This window comes from Bison bison, unplaced genomic scaffold (assembly GCF_000754665.1).
Source record: "Bison bison bison isolate TAMUID 2011002044 unplaced genomic scaffold, Bison_UMD1.0 scf7180017864518, whole genome shotgun sequence".
Classification (NCBI taxonomy): Eukaryota; Metazoa; Chordata; class Mammalia; order Artiodactyla; family Bovidae; genus Bison; species Bison bison.
Window position 1 is genome coordinate 16214107 of NW_011495071.1, and position 6495 is coordinate 16220601.

The 6495-nt window shown below is 52.1% G+C and overlaps 1 protein-coding gene across 1 annotated transcript in view; it reads right to left on the minus strand.

The window, feature by feature from the left end:
- Window positions 1-6495, minus strand: part of INSC (inscuteable homolog (Drosophila)) — a 138311-nt gene that overhangs the window by 42581 nt on the left and 89235 nt on the right. The gene's annotated exons all lie outside the window — the stretch shown is intronic.

The following is a 6495-nucleotide window of genomic DNA, read 5'->3' on the forward strand; positions in this document are numbered from 1 at the left end:
TGAGCAACTAACACTAGATTACAAGATGTATCTCCAAACTCCCCCGGGAGGAAGCCACTTTAGTAAAAAGAAGACTCTGTTGCCTTGAATTTGCAAACCAGGCCACATTCAGGACACATCGTGGCCCTGACTATTGGTTCAGACTAGTTTTGACAAGTAGAGAAGACAGCACAAGGCCGCACGTCAGAGGCAGCTGCTGCTTTTGTCCACCAGGTGACGCTGTTGCACAACACATGGGAACCAGCCGAGGCCCGGCTGAGCTGATCCCTCCCCGGCTGCCACATGCAGAACTGAGGCTGCCTTCTTCAAACTCAGGTTTGGAGTGCGGTGCAGACCCGGGGCCAGCAGGGCCTTCTTCTGTCTGGACAATACTGGCCCCTACATAATCTCTGAGTGAATCTCAAAGACAGGGGGAGCAGGGCAGAGTGCCTAATTCTATCCCGTCTCCACACATCCTGGGGCCTTCCCTGATGGCTGCCTGCAGTGCAGGAAACCCGGGTTCAGTCCCTAGTTTGGGAAAATTCCCTGGAGAAAGAAATGGCAACCCACTCCAGTATTCTTGCCTGGAAAATTCCATGGACCGAGGAGCCTGGCAAGCTACAGTCCATGGGGTCGCAAAGAGTCAGACACAACACTGCCCCTGACAGTGTCTTTATGCCTTGTAGCCTCAACTTTCCCTTCTGTAAAATGGGCATAACCATCTCTGTGTGCCTTCCTTGTAAAATGACTGTTTGGATCAAATGAGCAAAAGGATGAGAAAAACTGGTTGTTTTCTTTTACAGATGTGACTTATTTCTGACCATCTGCAGCCCTACAAGAAGCAGGCAGTGGAAAAAAACTCCTGTAAGACAGCAGCTGGAGAGACAGAGCCTCCCCATCCAGTTCCCTCCTGCCCAGGGTTTCTGGGTCCAGGCCTCCCTGTCTCCAGCCTGGCCCTTCAGATGTCAGGGCAACTCAATCCCAAGAAGCTGCCCCAGGAAATGGGATGAGGGAGCTGCGTGGAGACAGGCAGCAGTGTCCCCATCCCTCATTACTGATGGATCTCTTCTTAGACTTGAAGTTGAGCCCTCCTTCCCTCCCCGCTGTTCATCTTTAATTTCTCCATCGATTTTCATTAAACTCTCTTCTTGGCTCCAACACAGGATGAACTCCTTATTTGAAAAAATGAAATAAGAGGGAGGGGGGAATAAAAGAAATCTCTTTCGAAAGTAAGATTGTCTCTGGTATCACGGCTGGAAGAGGGAATTACCAGAACTCTCTCGGAGGTTGTCCCGGGCCATTTGAGCGTTAGGCTTGGACAGACCCCTATGGCCCTAGACTCTAGGTTCCGGCCCCACAGCCCCAGCCCCTCACCTGGACCCCAGGCCCCAGTCTGGCTCTAGTCCCCACCCACCTCCAACCCCATCCTGGCCCCTAGCCCTGTCCAACCCTGGCCTCTGCACCAGCAGTGCCCTGACCATCTCATGAGCCAATCAGAACACTGGAAGTCTGCCAGGGTCACTGTCAAACCCCAGGACTCAGGATTTCTGGTCGTGTTACAGGGTTTCCCCAGACTAACCCCAAAAGGTGAAGACAAACAGGCCAGGAAAGAAGGAAGGGACACAGACAAAGGCGAGTTCTGCCTCCACACAGGCCCCACCCACACTGCTGCATCACCTCACCATGGCAACCCCATAAAGAGGAAACGGAGGTTCAGAGAGGACCTGCTGTCTAGCCCCCTTGCAGCTTCCCCACAGACTGGCAGTCCTCCCCTTGGTGATGCCAGTCCACCGTCCCAGCTCTAGTCCTCCCCAGTGCTGCCCTGACCAGTCCAGGTGGGCTGGGTCACCTGATGATCAGACGGAGCTGGGTCCATCTGTTCTCACCGGGTTGTGTGGGTCTGGGGTCCTCACTCTCTCTTTGGGCCTCATTTTCTTTATCCCATCTTCTCCAAAGTGAGTCCCAGAAAACGCTGCCTTCTCTTCTGGGCTTCCCCAATTCACTGAGCTCCTAAAAGACTCAGAGCCCCACTGGCCTAGCTGTGGACTCCCTCTGCCGAGGCCGCGTTCCCCTGGCCTGCCTGGCGGCTCCGCCTCCGTCCTCTGGCCAGCCCCGCTGCCTCCTGCCGCTGCCATCACCAGCTCCCTGGGCACAGGTGAGGCCACCGGCCTGCGGCTTCTGACAGCCATGGGGCCGCCCCGTGGCCATCCCAGGTGGGAGGCAGGGAACACAGTTGCTTGTCTCTTCCTCCCAGAGCCCAGCACAGGGACTGGGGAGTGAGGGGTGACCGTCTGCTGAGGGCACACGGGAGGGAAGACAGACTTCCTGAAACCCGCTGCCCCAGGGGGAACAGGAGGAACCAGACCTCTGGAAAGAAAGAAGGGAGGCTTGGAAGACCCTTCAGACACCTCTGGAGAGGACTTTGCTCTGTCTTGACATCTTTCAGCTCCATACCCGCTCAGGAATTTCCATGCCTGCCCCCTTTTCCAGACCAATACCCAGAGCCTGGCTCCCTGGGAGCCACTGCCCTGAGGGCCAGCTCTTCCCAGGGTCACAGAAAGTAAAGAACTGGGCTTTGGAAACCAGCCAGGCTTTGAATCAAAACTCCACATTCATGAGCTGAGTCTCAGTTTCCTCCCCTGTAAAGTGGAAAGGTTGTGGGGACTCGTGTTCCACACTGCTGCTCACAGTGCACGGGGCAGCATGTTTGGCCATGCTAGCCCTTCCTGCTGACAGGCCAGCCTTCCCTTCTCCACCAGACCATCATTTCCCTGAGGCCACTGATGTCCAAAACCCCAGAAACTGGAATTACCTGTACCATAATCATAACAGCTATTTATTCAGTGCCTAGTGGGAGCCAGGAACCACACTGCTGTGCATCTATCCATCTCTGCTGGCCCTGGGAGGTAGATTTCATCGTGCACATTGATGGATGAAGACATTGCACCTCTGAGAAGTTAAGTAACTTGCCCAGGGAAATGTGTCCAAGTTCATAGGTAGACAAGCCTGGATTTGCATCCAGAAGAGCCTGACTCTCAGAGGCCACAGTTTCCCCAGCACACTGGACAGTTCACAACAAACTTGATGACAGAATGAGTTAGTAGCAGGATGAGATGGTGATGGACTGAATGGGCGAGCAAGGAAGCAAGTGGCTTGAAAGTAAGTGAACGGCTGGATGACAGAGAAAGAAGAAGCAGGTGACTAAGTGAATCTATGGCCATGTGAATGCCTCAAGCCCGACGGAGCTCTAGCATCACACAGCAGGGCTGAGGATGGATGGGGCATCTGGTGACCCGATAGACTCACACTCTGCCGGGGTCTGTGCGTGACTTAATGAACCGCTCCAAGGTTGGCGGGAAGGGGAGGGGGTGGGTAGCTGCAGACAAAGATGGATTTCACCAAATTTAGCGCGTTTCTTGTGGCAATTAATTACAGGAGCCTCAGGGAGGAGGTGAGGCCAGTAAATCAGGGGAGGCTGAGGCTGTGACATTATCTGAGGAAGGCGTGAGCTGTGCCTAGTGAGTGGGCAGTGGGTGAGAGCCCCCGGGCACCTGCTCTCCACTTATGCCTCCACCCAGCCTGTCGTGCTAGGGTTTCTGCGATCCAGCCCATCCCCAGACTTCTTCACCTTCCACCCTAAACACAGACAGTGGCGACCTCACCGGAGCGTCTGAGGCCAGCACTTGGCACCCAGATCACAGAGTGTGAGAGGGACCTGGGGGAGGGGCAGGTGACCCAGGACCCCCGGGTGTCTCTAGAACTTCTCACAACTTTGGAAACAGTGTGATATGGAGGAAAAGAGCATGGACTTTGACCTCACACACTGGAGCTGAATCCTGGGTGGGCACGATGGTTCACAACCCAGTCTGGTTCCAGCTCATCAGTGCATGTTCAGTTGCTCAGTCATGTCCAACTCTTTGTGATCCTGGATCAAATGAGGCCGTCGATTAGCTGTGTGCCCTTGAGCAAGTTGCTTCACTTCTCTGAGTCTTCCTTCCTTCTATAGATGACATGGATGATAATAGCACTGATAGGTTAATGATTAAGTGACACCATGAAAGGAGTGGTCTAGCCAAGTGCTTGCACAAACCAAGCACTCAATAAATGTTAATTATTGTCTTTTTCTGGAGAAGAAAATGGTACCCTTGCCTGGAAAATCCCATGGACGAAGGATTCTGGTAGGCTACAGTCCATGGAGTTGCAGAGTTGGACACGACTGAGCAACTTCATTTTCACTTTCATTGTCTTTTTAGCCACGGCCATGATGTCCTTATCACCTGATAGATTAGGGGTGGATAAACATTTTCTGTAGAGGGCCATGTGGTAAATATTTTTGACTGCATGTTCTCTTGCAATTATCCAACTATGCTGTTGTAGAGAAACCAGACATTTACAACACCTAAACGAAGGAGCCTGGCGGTGTTCCATTAAAACTTTATGGATCAAAAATTTGAACTTCACATAATTTTCACGTGACATAAAATGTTATTCCTCTCATATTTTTATAATCATTTAAAAATGACTTAACTCATGGGCTGTACATGCCAAAAACAACGGGCTGACTTCGGCCCACAGGTTGTAACTTGCCACCCCATGAACTAGAACATAAGCTCTAAGAGGACCAGGGTGGTCGTCTGTTTTGTTCACTGCTATACTCCCAACACATAAAACAGTGCCTGGCAAACAGCAGACAGTTGATAGATGTTTGCTGAATGAATGAATTATGAGCTGTGTGATTCTGTGCAGATGTCACTTCATATCTCTGGGCCTCGGTTTCTTTATCTGTGTAATGGGTATGCTTGCACGTTCAAGGTAAGCATCAAATGAAACTAAGCTGTCCATGGAGACACTTGGCAAGCTCTGACTGCAGAGCTGTAGTTGCTGTTTCTGACCACAAGGGGGCTCCTTTCTGACAAGTCTCCGTCCTGCCCACTGCCTGGCACCGCATTGTTTCACAAGTATCTGTGTATGGAAACGAATCTGACCTGGAGGAGGAGAAAGCCCAGAGAGGGTGACTTTCTCCTGTGCCAGTAAGGGGAGGGAGAAGATTAGGACACTGGCCAGAAACAGCAAGGCGGTCTGGGTTTAGCTAAAGGAATTTTTTTGGGGGGTGTTCTCAGAGTATCTATTAAACCCGTGAGGCAATGATACTGACTGAGCATTAGGCAAGCAGACAGGATCCAAATCCTAGCTCCAAACTTACTCCGTGATTTTAGGTGAGTCACTTACACTGGCTGAGACAGTTCCTTTTCTTTAAGATGAAGATAGGAAGAGCGCTCACCTCGGGAGGTCCTGGGGCCTTAATGAAGGGCTGCATGTAAGGGGCTAGGTCAGCTCTGGCTGCTGAGTAACCCCTCCAGCACTGGGCACTCTCCTCATCCTTTTGCTTGGTGGGTTGGGGTCTGACTCCCAGGCCAGCGGCCCACCTGGCCTGGGAAAGACACATTTTCGCCTTCTGGCTTGGGACCCTCACAGGAAGGTGGAAGGAAAAACTGCCCCCAGCCTTTCTGGCTGCACAGGCTTTCACTCTAAACAAAAAAGTTCTGCTGTTTTGCTTTCCCGGATTGAAGTTTTCCCACTGCTCTGCAAACTCATAAGCCAAGAAATCCACTGCTTTTGGAGGACTGGTGAGTCCAGTCCCTTCTGCTTTCTTCCCTTCTTCTTTCTGCCAGCCAGCGTGAAAGAAGACAAGAAACAAACCCATTTGGCCATTTTCCACTCTCTAAGGAGGGAGATTTTACTGGAGAAGAGAGGATTATTCCCTGCATGAAGCTGGATGTGCTCAGTGCGTTTACTTCATGGAGTCTGTCTGTCTAGCCACTGCCTCGTCGCCTTTTTGCCACCTAAGCAAGCGCACACACAAAGGCTTCTGAACCCATGGGAAGGAAACACTCTGTCCAGAGGGCTGGCCTTCGCTCCTTCACCACTTTGCTGTGTGACCCCAGACAAATGACTTGCCCATTCTGAGTCACAGCCTTCTCATCTGTGAAATGAGTAGATTGCCCATGAACACTCCATCTTCAGCTAAAAGCACCTCAGAGCCCATGACCCTGTGACTCTGTCCCACAACCTGAGCAGATTTGGAAAGAGGCAGGGTAGAATGTAAAACAACCATCCGTCTAGGAGTCCGCACTAAAGTGAAAAGGCTGAGGGGAGGGTGGAGGTTTCCTGGGCAGCCAGGACCAGACTGTGGGGCAAGGATGCAGTGGAAAGGAAGCAGTTTGCTTGCCCCCTCCCCATTTAGACCAAGCTATGAGAACACACTCAAGGCACCTACCCCCAATCCTGCAGACATGGCATCTGTCACCAGGACATACCACGACTTTCTACCTCTCTTCCATAAAAATAATTTCAGCATCTTTCCTTGAAACATGATTGAAAAATCCCCAAGTGTCAGCCGTAGCCTCCCAACCCTCCTGCTAGAATCCCTGAGGAGCTGTCTGCAGGCTCGGGCCCACTCAGGCCAAGTGGGAGAAAGGCTCAGCCCTCCCACCCCGGCGGGGTGGGGGTGGGGGG